General features: G+C 45.1%; 1 protein-coding gene across 4 annotated transcripts in view; it reads right to left on the bottom strand.

Annotated features, from left to right (window-relative positions):
* Window positions 1–17,868, bottom strand: part of EYA3 (EYA transcriptional coactivator and phosphatase 3) — a 95,808-nt gene that overhangs the window by 5,588 nt on the left and 72,352 nt on the right. The window lies entirely within an intron of this gene.

Here is a 17,868-nt window from a genome sequence, read left to right as displayed (position 1 = left end):
CAGGAAGAAACATAAAACTAACTCTACATGTGCCTATGAATACATATCTGGAAACCAAATTGTCCAATGTGTACTTACCACATACAATGTGTAGGTTTCCTTCACCTAACCGATTGCATTATTCTAGTGAAGCAGTTGCAAGTAAAAGCAAGTAAATTATTTGGTACGTTAAAAAAATCAGTAAAGCAATTTATCTGTGATATTCTTGTCAGTGCTTGTCACTAAGGGCCTGATACAAACTTGATTGCAAATGCATTCCATGGGGCTCCGGGACCCACAAATGGAGACTGAATTCGTATTACTCCCTGTAGAGAAAAGTTTGTATATCTGGTAGGAGAGCCAGCTTTTTAGCAAAGGAAATTGAAAGGGATGGAGGCTTGGACCTATAGGGAACCAAGGCGCAGCCCTACAGACAAACCCACTTGAATAAACAGAAGAAATATACTTAACAGATTTTCTTTCCTTGCAGCTTGTAGTTCATTTGATAAACTGGACATAACTAGTGCAAGCTGCTCTGCACAGGCAAGGGAGTGTTGGATAATGTGCAGGGCCCTGATGCTTTGGAAAGCAGTCCTCACAAAACAGTGTATTGAAAGACTGAGATGTGAGAATACTGGAAAAAGTAGGCAAAGAGGGGCTGAAGGGAGAGTGTTACCCACGCTGTAGATATATGCCCTGCACTCAGTGCCAATGTCAGGCAGCTGTTCCGGTGCTTGCAATCCTGGTAGGGAAATGTAGAGGCAAGTAGTAACATGCACTAGGACACAATTTCAGCAATAAGTAAATGAAAAGAAGGACACAACCCAAGGTTATGCTGTCAACGTTTCGGATGATTAGGTCCTTTATCAAGATAGGTCTTGATAAAGGACCTAATCGTCCGAAACGTTGACAGCATAACCTTGGGTTGTGTCCTTTTCATTTACTTATTGCTGAAATCGTGTCCGAGTGCATGCTACTACTAAGCTAGCCTTACATTTGAAGATACGGCTATCCCGCCATGCCATACACCCAACATCCAGTATAATTGTAGGTGTGCTGAAGCTTCCTGTATTTTTCTCCACAGTAACAGCAGCAATGCGAGAGGCTTCTTTGTATACAGACTGCACCCTGTAAAATAGCTGCCTGCTTCTCTGTACTGCCGGGCTACTGGGGATCAGAAGGCAGTGCATGCAGAGGCCTCACCATCCCTGTCCCCCCACTATGGTGCAAAGCCCTTTTAAAATTACACCTGCAGGAGGGGGCGTGTCTACGCTGTGGAGGAGAGCAGACGCATCCAGCCTGAGCTCCCGTTCTGCTTTCCTCCAAAATCTTCTTTACCCTATCCCCTCTACCCCAGGACCCTCTCCCTCACCCCCAGCCGTCCCCACCACCCTCCAGCAATGATCGGGTAGCAGCTGCGGAGCCGGGGAGTGCTCCGTGCGCTCCCGCGGGTTGCGGCCTACCCGATCCACAGAAGCCGGGGCCTCGATTTTAGACGCAGCGGCCGGAACGGAACAGGAGGCCGCTCGGAGCGGCGCTGTGACCCACCAGCCTCATACGGCGGGACACCCAGCAGCCCGGAGACCCCCCCCCCACCCCGTGACGGGGAGCCGCTGGTCCCCAACGGCAGGACCAGAGCAGACCCAGCAGCTCAGGCAGACGCTCCGATCATCGGGCGGCCGCCATCTTGGATATCCCCGGGGAGAGGCAGGCATCAAGCAGGTTAGTCCCGGACCACCGGAGACACACATCAGACTCTCCCACTGGCACACACCTCATATAAGACTAAAAGTGAAAACCCCTTCTGCCCTCCTCCCCCCTGGTGGGCCCGGCTAAACGTTTAGAGGCCTGATAGACTGCAGGGACACAGCTGGAGAGACCCCGAGCGCAGGCACTTTAGTTGACTAAGATCTGTGGATGCCCCGTGGCTCAGGAGTGCCCCTAACCCAGCAGACACCTCCCCTAACAACCCTCGCTGACTTCCGGGCAGAGAACTGACCCTGGGACTTGAGACGTCACCAGGTGCCCCAGCTTGAGTGTCAAGGACTGCTCCCTCCCCTCTGGGGACCGGTGTGAGTGACCGTCTCCTGGGGCCTCGAGAGACCCAATCTGCACCCAGCGACCCCACACTCCCTCCGTCTGGTCCACCACCATTACAGAAGCCCCTGGCCTCAGCTCCAGCCCCGGCTTGTCCCTCCCATGATAACAACCCTCTACCCCCCTGATAGCCGTGCAAGACCGTTTCTTTGCTCCACCTGGTGCAATTGGCGGCGAAATATCAGCTCAAGGGCCGGTCCCTGGGCTCAAAGGGGAGAGACTCCCTACTCTAAATAGTTCAACCTCCTTCCTGGAGGTCAGGACAATCATCAATATGCTCTCCTGAGTTAACTTTGTAACCTGCGGGGACCAAAGCTATCCCTCACTACTGATCACCTCAGCCATTTCCACTCCACAAATACCACGTTTACACTTTGATCGCTGATCTAGGCCAAGACCGATCTTGTTTATTATGTCTCAGAGACACAAGAAAACTCCCCAGCCATCCGGAAACTTCTTTGGCTCCAAATCTAAGAATTCTTCAAGCAGCATGCAGCTCTCAGACTCCCCTTCCCAACCTGGGACGGCAGAAACGACTATAGACCCCCACATTCAGGCAGTTATGACCGGACTCCTGGAAGGGGTACAAAGTGCTTTCAAACAGGAACTAGCCAAGGCAGTCTCGAGTTCAGGTCCGACCTGACAGCTCTAGGCAACAGAACTGACGATTTAGAATCTAAAACAGACGACTTATGTCGCTCCCAATCCCGTCTGGATAAAGAACTCTCCAGACTCCATGAAGAGATGGAGGCCCTCAAAGAGAGATAAGAAGATCAAGAAAATAGCTCTCGGCGCAACAATTTGCGCATCCGCAATGTAGCGGAAACTGTTCTTAGCTCCTCTCTACCAACATTCCTGAAAGAATTCTTTCAACAAATAGCTCCATCGCTTTCGGACGAGGATTGCCTTCTAGATAGGGCCCACAGAGCCCTTCGCCCGAAACCCCCTGCATCACAACCCCCAAGAGACATTATTGTCCGATTCCACTATTATCACACAAAAGATAAGATCCTCTCAACCACCAGAGACTCCCCAACCACCCAATTTCGAGACATGCAACTACAAATATTTCAAGATTTAGCCCCCTCGACCATCCAAAAACGGCGCGATCTGCAACCGGTCACTAAAATCCTTCGTCAACACAAGATTCGCTATAGGTGGGGTTTTCCCTTCATGCTACAAGTGTCGGCAAATGACTCACTGCACAACAATCAAGACTCTGACCCAAGGTCAAGACCTTTTGGCCAAACTAGACCTTCTTCCATCCCCTTCAACAGGAGCCGAAGCGAGTCCCTCTACCCCTAGACCTCAGCGACACTCCCCTCCACCACCAGATTGGACAAGGGTTTCTCGTCACCGAGTGGAAAACGGCGAGCCTAACTGAACTCTCTCATGTTTACCTAAACTGAAGTACATCGTAGTAAGCCCCATGTGTGTGCTTACAACAACGACCTTCTATGGGTGAGATCCACCCCTGTTATATTGTTTATTCTGTTTAGTTCTATCCGTAGAGTTAATAATTATATGTGTAGAGACTTACAATATGCTAGCTTAGTTAGTTTCGACAGTTCTCTATAGCTTGGGATGCTATCGGTCCCGGCGGTTCATAACACGCCAGTACTACGCTTCTTCACTCCCCCGCAAATTCTCTTTCACAAATGTTTAGACTATTTGTAAAAATTTGTTTTCTTGTAGCGGTCCCTACCTGGGACCCTTCTCCTCAGGGTAATAGCCCTTTTGGGCTCTCTCTTCTTATCTATCAGTTATTTTCTTTTCTTCTCTGGTGTCCTCTCGGTGCCTCTCCCTCTCCTCTCGTCTTCCCTACCCTCTACCTCACAGGGTGGCCTCCCTTTCCCTCTCATTCTACCCCCATTGGTAATTTAGTTTTATACATAACTTGCCTTGACATACTTTACCATGGCCCTTAAATAATTGTCCATAAACGTTAACGGCCTGAATTCCCCCAAAAAACGGACGATCCTTTTGGGAGCTTGCAAAAGGGAAAACGCATCCATTGTGTTCTTGCAAGAGACACACTTCTCTGGCAGTCACTCCCAACTTAAGGGTCGCTATTTCTCTCAAAACTTTTTTGCATCGGCAGATTGCAAAAAAAAAAGAGGAGTGGCTATTCGGATTCACAGGGGGGTGCCTTTTGTCCCAATTAAATCAGTTGCCGATCCAGATGGGAGGTTTTTGCTGGTAATCGGTACCATTCGTTCATTGACCATAACCCTGGTTTCTTTATACGCCCCTAATCAGGACCAATCTCAATTCTTTGATACCTTCTTTAAACGACTGGGTAGAATAGCACAGGGCCATATAATTATTGGAGGGGACTTTAACACTATTATTGACCCATTGTTAGACAGGTCTTCCCCACCCCCACACACCCTAATGTCAAATATCCCTAAAGCTTCCCGCACCCTTATTGCAGCCTTAAAACATAATGGACTGAGCGACTCATGGCGACTAAAGCACCCACACTATAGACTTTACTGATTACTCAGCCCCCCACCAACAATACTCTAGGATCGACATGATCCATATTTCTTCCCCATTGATACCTCGAGTAAAAGAGGCAGGTATAACGCCATTCTCCTGGACAGATCATGCAGGTATTTATATACTTATTGATCTCTATGAACGTCCCCCTAGGTCCTATAGGTGGCGACTGGACGACTCTCTACTTGAACACCCCTCGTCGCTAGCAGAAGTTAAACTTGCTATCACCCACTACTTTGAAGAAAACTCCTCCCCTGACCTCTCTTCCAACACCATCTGGGAAGCCCATAAGGCAACGATTAGGGGCCTGATAATTTCCAAGGTCTCCTCTATCCGGAAGAAGATGGCGGCACAGATACACACTTTAGAATCCCAATTAACTTCGCTAACGGATCAACATAAAATCACGCCCACATCTGCCTTATTGTCTCAGATAGACTCAATTAGAGGTCAGTTAAATACACTTCTATCACACCGAGCTGCCAACATTCTTAAAAAACTTCAACAACGGTTCTATGACAAAGCAGATTAGATAGACTCGATCCTGGCCAATAAGCTCCGGCGCCAACAAGCGTCAAGAACTATCGATAAAATATATTCCTCAAAACTGGGATCGCACACCTATGACCCTATAGAAATAGCGGAGGAATTCCATGCATTCTATAAGGCTTTGTATAATCTGAGTGAGCCCCCCCCTGCATCTACACCTGACAAAGATAACTTAACTGCCTACTTAGCCAGCACCCCCCACACTTTCAGAATCCCATCTTTCTGCCCTGAACGCAAAGATAACAGTGGAGGAGGTGGTATCAGCGATCCGATCAATGCGTTCCTCTGCCACCCCAGGTCCTGATGGCTTCTCAGCCCAATATTACAAGCGCTTTGCAAAAGAACTAGCCCCTCACCTGGTGATGTTGTTTAACGACATCCTAGAGGGCGCCTCTTTCTCCCCCGAGGCTACCCAAGCGGATATAGTGGTGATCCCAAAGCCAGACAGAGACCCGACCGGATGTGCAAACTATAGACCGATCTCGCTTTTAAATGTAGACTTAAAAATTTATGCTAAGATTTTGGCGGGCCGGCTTGCTTCTTTGCTCCCACTCCTGGTTCACCCGGACCAGGTTGGTTTTATTCCAGGCGTCGGATAACACAAGACGAGCAATTGACCTTACCCACGTCATCCAGAGGCAGAAAAACCCCGCCTTGGTCTTAGCGCTAGACGCAGAGAAGGCATTTGACCGTATTTCTTGGCCTTTTGCCTTTGCAGTCTTAGAAAAGATGGGCTTCTCAGGACCCTTCCTAGAAGGCATCAAAGCGCTATATCGCATGCCGTCTGCTCGGGTCTCTGTCAACGGAGTCATGTCGAAACACTTCAAAATAGCGAATGGCACACGTCAGGGATACCCCTTATCCCCGCGCATTTTCGCCCTCATCATGGAACCCCTGGCGGCGAGGATTCGCGGCAACCCCTCTATTCATGGCATAAGAACCGGCCCCTCGGAGCACAAAATTGCGTTATATGCCGATGACGTGCTTCTGACTCTTGCTGATCCAGCTAGTTCAATTCCCCCTCTTCTTTCTGAAATACAGCAATATTCCCAGCACTCTGGCTACAAAATCAATGTAGAAAAGACAGAGGTCCTTGATTTTCATATACCCGGATCTTCTAAATCCGAACTAATGAAACAACTTCCATGCAATTGGAACAAAAAGAAAATCAAATACCTCGGCATATACCTGACTCACCACTATCACCAACTTTACCAAGCCAACTTCCCGCGATTATTAGACATAATTAAAACAGACCTATCTGCATGGTCTTCCTACTACATCTCATGCCTCCTATATTTATTCCAAACCTTACCAATATACATCCCCCTTTATGTGTTTAAATCATTGCAATACCAAACCACTCAGTTTATATGGGACAAAAAGCGCCCCCGAATACGGCTAAAACTACTGCAGCGGCCCTCCTACCAGGGTGGGCTAGGGATCCCAGACTTCCGGAGGTACTACTACGCCTCGCGGTTGTCTCAGAACGTCCAATGGAGTAACCCCTGGGGAGCCCAAAAGGTATGGGTAAATATAGAATCGGACGATATAGGATTATCCACACTGTCTTCCCTGCTATGGCTACCCAAAACCAAACGTCCTCACGCAGCCGCATCCCATCCAGTGATCTCCCGTGCTTTATCGGTTTGGGACAGGGTTAACAAATTATACAACCTAGCCCCACTCCCCTCTCCACTAATACCGCTATTCCATAACCCAGCCTTCCCCCCAGGCCTGAGCCGCTCCCCCCTCTCCAGATGGCTAAAAGATAACATTTATTACCTTAACGACATCTCAGTTGACGCTAGCTTCCCCCAGTTTGCCGAGATGCGAAGAGGCACAGCGATCCCGAACATAGATTTTTTCCGCTTCCTACAAATCCGGCACTTTCATTCCAAAACTACACCAACCCTTACATCCAGACCCCTAACATCTTTCGAATACATATGCTGGAAGCAAACCTCCTCCAGAGGTCTAATCTCAACACTCTACTCCCTCCTGGACACTTGCACGGCTTCCTCCCGGGCCCCACATGAGACGGCCTGGGAAAATGACCTAGGTCTCTCCTTAGACGATGAGGACTGGGAGGAAATCCGCGACAACGCGGCCTCTAGCTCGATCTGCGTGAAAATCAAGGAAAACACGTATAAGCTCCTTTATCGCTGGTATTATGTCCCATCCAGACTACATAGGATGTTTCCCGGCACTCCAGATAGGTGTTGGAGGGGCTGCTCAACAGAGGGGAACTTCCTCCATATCTGGTGGACATGTCCAAAGATAGTTACAATCTGGAAGGAAGTAGCGACCTTGCTTACTAATCTGTTTGGTATTGCCGTCCCCTTAGACCCCAAATATTTTCTTCTCCCACTTAAACCCCCCATGCTTACCCTACACCAACATAAACTATTCAGACATGTTACCTCAGCTATGACTTGCCAAATTGTAGCCGACTGGAAAAAAACAGACCCTGCCCCAATGCAAGCAATACTCTCCCGTATTTGATATACTTACAAAATGGAATACATGACGGCAATCATACGCCATTCCCTCAAATCCTTTCATAAGGTATGGACACCCTGGCTGACGTCCCAGAATGCCCCCCCTCCCTTTTGACCTAGACTAAAAGAGGGCTACCCTCCCACCCCCCCCACCACCCTTCCTCCGTTCCGAATTCCCCTTATCCTTTCCCCACATACCTTCTCCAAGTCTTTCTGAGACACCACCTAACCTTCTATAATAGAGCAATGTACCCCCCTGTCACCGAGAGGACCCCCCTCACTATCTCTTCTTCCTTTTTTTCCCCCTTTTCACTCTCTCCTCTTTCTCTAACCTCTCTTTCCTCCCTTTTTCTCACTTCACTCTATAAAAACCAGAAAATCCTTTTTCTTCTTTCTTTCTGGAACTTGACCTTGTTGCAAATTAGACCTGTAAAATGTTAGCAATCCTTTCTGCACCATGTCAACGAACTCTAACCTGTTTGTATTCAGGCACGTTCCAACCAATAAAGTGTGTTTAAAAAAAAAAAATTACACCTGCAGACCACTGATCCTCAGGATAGTGGTACTCACCGCTACCCTGTGGCTGTCGGATTCAGTCACGCTGAGGGTTGGCCAGTACCTTAGTGACAGTGGTCACACAGCTGGAGACTCTTCATTGTAGCATTCACTGTACAGGTATCCCTTATCCAAAATGCTCAGGACCAGAAGCATTTTGGATAACAGATTTTTCAGTATTTTGGAATATTTTTGTATTTCAATGATGTATCTTGAGGTATCTTTCATTTAGGTTGTATAAACACATCAAACACCTGAAATACACACAAATATTTTTATTTGTGCATAAAACAAGGTTTCAAAACATGAAACAAAGTTTTTGTCCTATCTCAGTCACTGAATTTGAATGCCAAGCAATAATTTTATAACACATATTTAGTGCCAATTACTCAACCTGTACTATACATATATGTCTCAGCAGGAGCCTGCTGAAACAGTACCAGCTACCCGAGGCACTAATCTAATCTGGCTCGGTGCTAGCTCTCTGACTACCCATTCTATACCCATAAACATAGGTTTTTAATTACCCTAATAAGGGTTACATTTTTAAATTGATATATATTTATTAATCAGTATCAGTTCCCCTGATGAAGTCCTATGTGAGGAAACACGTTGGGTCTGTTGCCATCCTGAAAAAAACTTACCTATGGAACCTAGGTCTGACTTGCTTCTATCAAATTCAATGTTTTCATACATTTTACAAATATTCATTATGTCATTTTATATGAAGGTGGTGGTGGCTATCATCTAGCACATTCTATATTTCTATATATTTTCTTTCCTTTCTTTACCACTAACAGGGTGGAATTATAGAGTGCAGCTTCCATTCCTAGCGCAACTGAAGGTCTGTTCTTTTCACCATTCTATACCCAATTTAACTGCATTCCAGTATCCCCTGTTGAGTTAGAGAAAAGGATTTACCGGTAGGTATCAAAACCCCATTTTCTTAGGAATTGGCAAATTTATTTCTCATGGATCGGCCTAGTTATTTTAAATAGACTGTTGTGGTCTCAGTACAATACAAGGTTGTTCAATTTTATATTTTCTTTCCAAACTATTTATAAACATCCTTAACTCATACATACCTACATAAGTGTCCTATCTCAAGGATCTTGCCATTATCTCATTCTCATTTGTTAGCAAACCTAACTATGTATAATCTGCACAACTTTTGGGATCTAGGAAGTAAAAGCATGAACAGCAATTGTAACCATTTGTCTAAAACAAGATCTATATTACAGTGATGAAATGCACAAGGGTTACCCCTGCAGTCTCAATAGATTGGATAGGACTACCACCACAAAATTTTAAAATGGGGGCTAATTATATTTACCACATTGTTTTTATTTTTTTACCATTTGTATTTCCAGAAGTCACTTGTAACAAATCTCTTATGGGATCCTTGCATTATGTGCTGTAGTAGATATGTTCTCCAACTTACTGCACTTGCATCTTTCGAATCAGACACTGATAATGTGACCGTTTTTCTTCGATTCACCCTTGTCCACTTGCCCCTTTGTGGGCTGTTCAAGAGAGCCAAATCAGTCCTAGAGATCTACCAGCAGTTCATGTTTTCCCAGGCCACCTCTGGAGGGATACGGTCATTGGGTCACCAGCATGATGGTCGACAAGCATTAGGTCGACATGGGTTATTAGATCGACATGTTTTTTTTTGGTGTTTTTTAGGCAAAATGTGCCGACAGGTGGTACATCATGTCCTACCATACACTAGGGCGTGGTAGGAGAATAACAGTGTGCTGATCGTAGTGAGGTACCGTGCCCGAAGCATGGCGAATGCAGCAAGCCATGCGAGGGGACACGGTGCTATGTTTTAGAGTTTATCAGGACTGTGTTGACATTCCAGGTACAAAAAGTGTCGACTTTTTCAATGTCGACCTTACCCATGTCGATCGACATAATGACTCTGTTGACGTACAAATTTCAACCTAATGGTGTCGACCTAATGCTTGTCAACCATAATGCTGGTGACCTAATGAGCCATACCCCTGTGGATCTGTGTGGGTTAGGAATATCGTGCACATTTGAAAATGTGAGTTAGTAATTACTACACCTGGGCACCAGCTAGGTGGTCTGGAAAACAAGAGCTGTTAGTAGATCTCTAGAACTGGTTTGGCCAGACCTGGTTTTAGCTGTATGGAAAACACAGAAGTACTGTAGGCAGATCATGCCTGAATTTCCTTGTACTCCCTAAGAGTAATTCTATAGTACAACTTAGACACCTAAATACATTATCTGTTGAATTGGAGCCAATTAACTTATTTCCAAATATATGGCCCAGCCCCAGTTTGGCAGAAACCATATAACCAGATTTTGTTTGTTCCACGATACGATGACGCGCTTCCCCGCCTCCTTTCCGGTGTCAGCGGCTTCCTCAGATCGTTACTGAGGAAGCCGCTGACACGAAAAGGAGGCGGGGAAACGCGGCATCGTATCTTGGAACACTTTGATTAAACATCCATGTGGAATACAAGGAGGCTCTCATAGGTACCTGGCTAAACACTAAAGGAGCTATTCACAGCCTGCAAAGCAGTCCTGTGCAGTTTGCAACTGAATACATCAAATATGGGGATGCTAATAAACAGGACCTGAGAGAGGGACCTTATTTTGTCTGGCCAGACACATCAGGACTGGTAACGTTACACATTCTTTTTAAAAAAAAAAAAAAAAAATTTTTAAACATGCTAACTCCTAATATGCATGCTTTTTACTAAAAACAAAGTAAAAAGAAATGGACTACTAAAACCTAATAAGGCATTTTAACACCACAGTTGCAAACTATTGATTATTGTTTTTGGTACTTGTGTACTAGCACGGCGCCCATCGCATCGCAGACCATAAGGCAGACCATAAGGCATACGATGGTATGCGATGTTGCGCGATGGCAGGCGATGCTATACAATTTGAAATTGTATACCATCGCATTGTATGCCATTGTATCGCATATACAATGGTATGCGATTTAAAATTGTATAAGCACCCTAATCGGTTTTTAAATGTTAAAAGTGCCCCCTATAAAATAAATAAACGTAATGGGTGCTTACTATGTTAAAAGCACCTCCAACAGCACCCCCACTATCAACTCCAACCCGAAGCTTGGCGAGTGCAGCGAGCCCGCGAGGGGCGGTGGTACGCGTCCTCCACTATCCACGTCGGCGGGGAGCGCAGCGAGCCACCGAGCCTGAAGCGTGGCGAGCCACGCGGAATACATGTAAAGTAATACGCGTCTGCTCGCCACACTATATAAAATCAACTCCACGGCGACGTGGATAGTGGGGGTATGAAAAGGTCGGAGGGCGCGTACCGCCGCCCCTCGCCATGCTTCGGGTTGGCGTTCATAGTGGGGGTGGCGTGGGTGTGCATTTAACATTGCAAGCCCCCATTAGGGTGCTTATACAATTAAAAATCGTATAGGGGGCTTATACAATTTAAAATCGCATCGCATTGCTGTGCATCGGGTGTATGGCATGCGATGCGATTATAAGTCGTACGACTTAATATTGTGTATTATTTTTTTGGGTGTTTATGTCTATGTATCACAACTACTAATACTTTTTAAATGTTCATTGGCCAGTGATAAATATATAGATAATAAATGTAATTATTTAAAGGTTGTCCTCAGCGCAGTTTTTATACGTCGTTTGTTATATTTGCTATTCTCCAGGATTGAGCATTCCTTTTAAAAACGCTGCAGGGGACCATCAGTTTGATTGTAAAGGGAATTTTTTGATAGCGCTTGTATAGTGTATTTTTGTTTTTGTCACCTGAATGATGCCATGCTCAACAGGAGACATGTAAAAGTGGTAGTGGTTGCCATCTAAGATGGCTTTGGTGCTAACGGAACTGTGGGGCCATTTTGGTCCCTCCTTGCCGGTTTAAGTATGCCACCACTGCAGTTTTGTCTGATTGGACTCTCAGATGGGTTCCTGCAAGGATAATTTTTTAAATGGAAAAATCGCCATTCTTATTGCGTGCATCTCCCTGTGGTTGGATAACATTCATTGCTCCAATTGTGACCAGACGCCTTGACCATTTTGCTGACCTAGAACTGCTCCCCATCCTGAGGTGCTTGCATCTGTCAAATTCCTTGCTCTTTGACTTAGAATACAAAGTAGAACTAATGGGCTCCACACACCACAATTTTCATGCATTTTCTGAGCGATTTTACCAAATCACTCAGAAAATGCCTGTAAATCGCTGTGTATATAGCCCACACAGTGATTTACATGCGCGCGCGCACCCACCGTTCTGAATCTGGCAAAAATTCAGAACGGACGGGCTGTACAATTCAGAGCAGTCGCTCAGAATGCTCCTGCTCATCTCCCGCATGTGTGGCCGCAGGCAGATGAGCAGGGCTGTTCTGAGCGGCTGAAGCCTCGCTGAACGCCGCCACTGCAACTGAGAGGACAGTGGACACCACCGCTGATCCCGACGACATCAGGCACCGCCAGAGACCACCGCCGAGCCAATGACGTCACACCGCCGGAGACCGCCGCCCCTCCTGATGACGCGATGCTGGACTCCGGAGTAAGTAAGTATATATTTTTTTTCCACTGTGCCACCAATGTTTGGGGGGAGAATATCACTATACCACCAACGTAATATCTTGGATAGTTCTAATGATCTCTAGCATTGATGTCATTCTGAATTAGTGCTAATGAGCTGTTATTGGCGGCCCTCTGCCTGTGGTGACATAAGCCCATAAGTATGTTAGAAGCAGAATGAAATGGTTTTTAGTCTACAGCAAGGTGGAATCTGTGTGACGCACGCCACATAATACAGGTCTTCACTACCTCAGTGACATACAGTATGTTTGCATGCCAGAAATGTTCCATTTTTCTTTTATTCACACATAGCATTTCCCAAATACAATAAAAGCTGCAAACCATAAGGATGCCAGTGAGGCAGTATAGCTAACCATTAAACCATCCGTACTGCACACACATACATACATACATACACACACACAGTGCAGTTTGATGGCATGCGCGGCTGTGACAGTCGTGACAGATTTGAAATCTCCCAATTTGAATCTTTGACACAAATTTCTCTGTATGTGGCTCATTGTCTGAAATGAGCCACAAGAGTGAAATCTCTTGTGCTGAATCTCCCGTTCTGTATCTCTGGCACACATCTCTGCGTATGTAGGGCCCTTTATTCTGTGTGGTCCTTTATAAACTTCAGAACATCTCCTTGGAGGTCTCTCATCCTCCACCTTGCCCAGGGTACAACTTCTATGGTGGATATTAAGATCCCCACCAACTGAAGAACTTGACGCAATGCAGTATTCTTTTGACCTTGAATTAGTTAGGCTAATAGTTGAATTCTGTCGCATCTTTCCTCTGACAGATAGATTATGTAATCTACTGGATCTATAATGACTCCTAGAATAAGTAGATTCTGGCAAGGAACTAGATGACTGCTGTTGATCAACCAACCGTGAGACTCTAGAGTGGAGATTGTGATGTCTAAAGCGTTCTCTACAGTCTTCCTTGATCTTCCGCAAACCAACAGGTCGTCCAGAAAGGACCAGATCGCTAGGCCCAGCAATCTCGAATGAGCTATGAGACCTGCAAGAACCTTTGTAAAGAGACTCTGGGATGCGGAGATGCCAAATGGGAGACATGTAAATTGCATATTATCTAGCACACATAGCCTCAGAAATCTTCGGTCCCTTTTGTATATGGGAACATGGAAGTAGGAGTCTTTTAAATCTATTGAGGCGATGAAGTCGCCTTGCCTGACTCCCAATAGAATAAACAGTACTTCTGTAGTTTCACGGCGCCACGTGCGTCTGAGTCCCCTTGCGGGGCTCGCTTCGCTCGCCCACGCTGCGGGCTCGGTGGCTCGCCACACTATTTAAAATCAACTCCATGCCAACATGGATAGTGGGGGTATGAACTATCCATGTTGGCATGGAGTTAAGTTACTTTTTTTGACATATTTCGTGGCGAGCGTAGAACCCGGAAGTAGCACGGCGCCATGAAACTACAGAAGTACCGAATAAACTTTAGTGTCTCCATGTGGAACTTTTTCACCTTCAGACACTTGTTCAGATCTCGGAGGTCCAGGATCACTCTGTATCCACCGGTAGCCTTCTTTGCCAGGAACATCTTGGAATAAAAAACCCTTTTTCTTTCTTTAAATGGTACATGTTCCACTGCGCCATATTCCATCATATCGAACACTATTTGATGAAAGGCTTCCAATTCTTCTGACCTCAGAGGATCTCTTGTTTGTACAAATCTTTTTTACAGGGAAACGGTCAATTGAAAGAATCCATTTGTCCTGTATGGAATCTTGCCAATGGCTCACAAACTTTCGTAGTCTTCCTCCAACCGAGAGGTCCCTCATCTCGCTGTGATTGTCAGATTCTAGGATACCCTCTTCGATTAAATTGGCGAGTAGACTGTCTAGTCTAGTTAGTGGATGCTCTATTGTACTGTCTTCCCGGCCTATAGCTCTTCGCCTCTTTAAAATGTTGTTTAGTAGACTGTCCTCTAAATCTTGATTTCTTATCTTGTGGCAACCTGGCTGACATCCTTTGAATCAAAGATTCGAGTTTACTTCCATACAGCATAGAGCCTTCATATGACAGTGACAATAATTGATTTTTTTAGAGCTCACATCAGCCGACCAACTACGAAGCCAAACTGCTCGACGAGCTGACACTCCAGCAGCGATTGATTTGGCAGCATGCTCTATAACATCCAAAGAGGTTTCACAAAAAAAATCAATAGCCTTCATCATAATATTAAGGTCTTTTAACAGGAAAGGTTTTGACACCTTCTCTTCTATATCTGATTGCACAGAAGTCTCCCATAATCTCAAAGTTCTAGAGGAAGATGCAATAGCCACCCCTGCTTTAAGTGAAACTGCTGAAGAGCCATGTTGCTTCTTTAAAGCGCCTTCCATTTTTCTGTCCATGCTATCTCTCAGATTAGCACCATCATTCAGCAGAATGGTTGATCTAGATACAACAGCTGTGTCACCTTTAGGTATTGCACACCATTTTTCAAAAAGTTCATCTTTAGTCGGAAACACATGCTCTATTCTTTTAAAGCTACTAAATTTCTTATCTATATTCTGCCATTGAGAAGAAATCAAATCTTTAAGAACCTTATGTACCGGGAACACTCTGGAATTGACCGATCTATCTTCAAACAAGCAATCATTCTCTTCAGCCACTTCTGTCCATAGATTTATAGATATATTTAAGAAGACTATCTACTGTTTCCAAATTAAACTATCTGTCTTTCTGGGATTTCCCCAGCTTCCAACTCAGACTCAGACTCTTCACCATATAACAAGGGGGATTCAGAATCATATTCAAAGTCCACACTAGTCTCAGATCTAGTTCTCTTAACCCCTTGCATGCCTTTTAATTCCTCTTTAGTCACAAATGACTACTCCAATCCATGAGCTGCTGAAGGTTGACTGGTTGCACCTCAGCAGATACATTGCAGTCCTTGCAAACATTTTTCTTTCCAGCAAAAAAAGATCTGATCACATGAAAGACAGTTCTTTGATATATTCCTAGTCTTGGAAGTACTCTTCTTCCCAGCAGCTTTAGACACACTGGGGGAAATTTACTAAAGGAAATTTGTAAAAAATAGGTGTATTTGTATCCAGAAATACACTTATTTTTGACATTTACTATCCCGAAAATACGCCAATTCGTATTCGTATTGATAGCACATCAATACGAATTGCCGTATTTTCGGGATAGTAAATGTCAAAAATAAGTGTATTTCTTGATACAAATACACCTATTTTTTTTTTTTACACATTTCCTTTAGTAAATTCCCCCACTAGGTCAGTGGTAGCCAACCCTCGCCCTCGAGAGCTACCAACAGTTCACATTTTCCAGACAATCTAGCTGCTGCGCAGCTGCACTCATTAATCATTGACATTTTAAAAGATCCACAGATGGAGCTAATAAGCTCACTTGTGATTCTGTGAGGAGACCTGCAAAACATGCACTGTTGGTAGCTCTCGAGGACAAGGGTTGGCTACCCCAGCACTAGTTAAAGGAGATAAAGACCTATCACTACACTATTCAGATAGCTCAATCATAAGGTGTCTCTATAAGGACTTACCTCTCCACAGCACCTAATGGCTTAGGGGTAGAAGGGTTGGCTTCAGGATCAATGTTGAACTCTTTCTATGTTGAACCAATGACCAGAATACACACAGGATAAGGTTTGATTCCATTACTGCCATTAGTACAGGACTCCCATATCCAAAACACAGAATTTTCAGAGAGAGACTTAGATAATGACAGCTTTGCTTCTTGATGGTTCATGTACACAATTATTCCAAAATTTGTATAAAGCCGCTTTCAGGCTGTGCTTTTAAAGTGTATATATAAACAAAGCTTAAAAACACAGTACCCAAAAACAGGGAAAGGAGGATTAACCACGTGAAGCCATTCCCCGCCTGCAAAACCACACCCCCTTTTAGCAGCCATCACACTCGGTGTGGAGTGTGTAAGCAGGGCCAGCTCTACCATTAGGCCGCTGCCTATGGTGCCAGGACATGGAGGGGCGCCACCATGTCTGCCTATCTATGAGGATCCTTGTTGTACTTAATGCAGGTGGGTAATGTGGAACTTCTAAGACCTCACCTCCATACTTTCCCTTAAAGGCATACTTCCCTACTTTGCTGCCCCCTCCTTGTACTCTGTTGTTGGTGGCAAAGGGAGGCCCACCCAATTTTTGGGAGCCTCCCTGCCAATATGAAATGTTAGGCAGGGGTGCCTTGGGGGACTTGCTTGGGTGCCCTGGATTGGTGGTCCACAACCAATTCAAAATATTTATGGTCAAATAGGCAAAGTTTGGACAAACAAAAGTGAACCCTGTCCATTTTCACATAACTGACACAAAAAGGACAAGATATAAACAAAATAGTCATATATTTTTCTAATTTTATTAATGAGAGATAACCCTAGGGGTGCCATGAAAAAAATTCTGAAACTCAGGGGTGTCGTGACTCAAAATAGTTTGGGAACCACTGCCTTAAGGGGTTGGAAAGTGGGTATTGGTAGCAGTATAAGGGGGGGGGGGGGTAGTAGGTAGAGGTTACATTTTCCCCTAGGCAGACAAGAAGCCTTAAACCAGCCCTGTAAGGGACACAGCTGCTAACATGTAAAACCTAAAGCAAGAGCAATACTCAGTGGTCCTGTACCACATGAATGTATTTGCGTAGTCAGTCCCTGAGAGAGAATAGAAGGGAACAGAGTTCGAGTAACCTTGACGGTGAAAAGAACAAGAGAGGGAATCTTGCTACTAGTTATTACATGTAAAGAGGCCTTACACCATACACAAAGTTTCGCATAATTTCAAAATGTCGAAATCACATATCTAAAAACTCATCTGGTCTGTGAAGCGCTCTACAATCTTTTGTCTTGTAGCGGTTTTGTTGTTTCTTTTATAGAAACAGCATCTGCTAACGGAATACTAGTTCTACTGATTTTTTCTGCCAATGCATTACTGTGCAGCATATAAAGCTAATTTTCTATGGATACAAACGTTCAATCCCTGACCACATTGCTGGGTACACACGAGTAGATATATCTACAGACTGATCTACATGCAACGCCCAGTTGAGCTTTCAATCACAGCCGGCTCCTCATGTGGATGTGCAGGCGATCAGCGCACCACCTGTA

This window comes from Crinia signifera, chromosome 2, assembly GCF_055691185.1.
Source record: "Crinia signifera chromosome 2, ASM5569118v1, whole genome shotgun sequence".
Taxonomy (NCBI): domain Eukaryota; kingdom Metazoa; phylum Chordata; class Amphibia; order Anura; family Myobatrachidae; genus Crinia; species Crinia signifera.
This window is presented reverse-complemented; position numbering and strand designations above follow the sequence as displayed.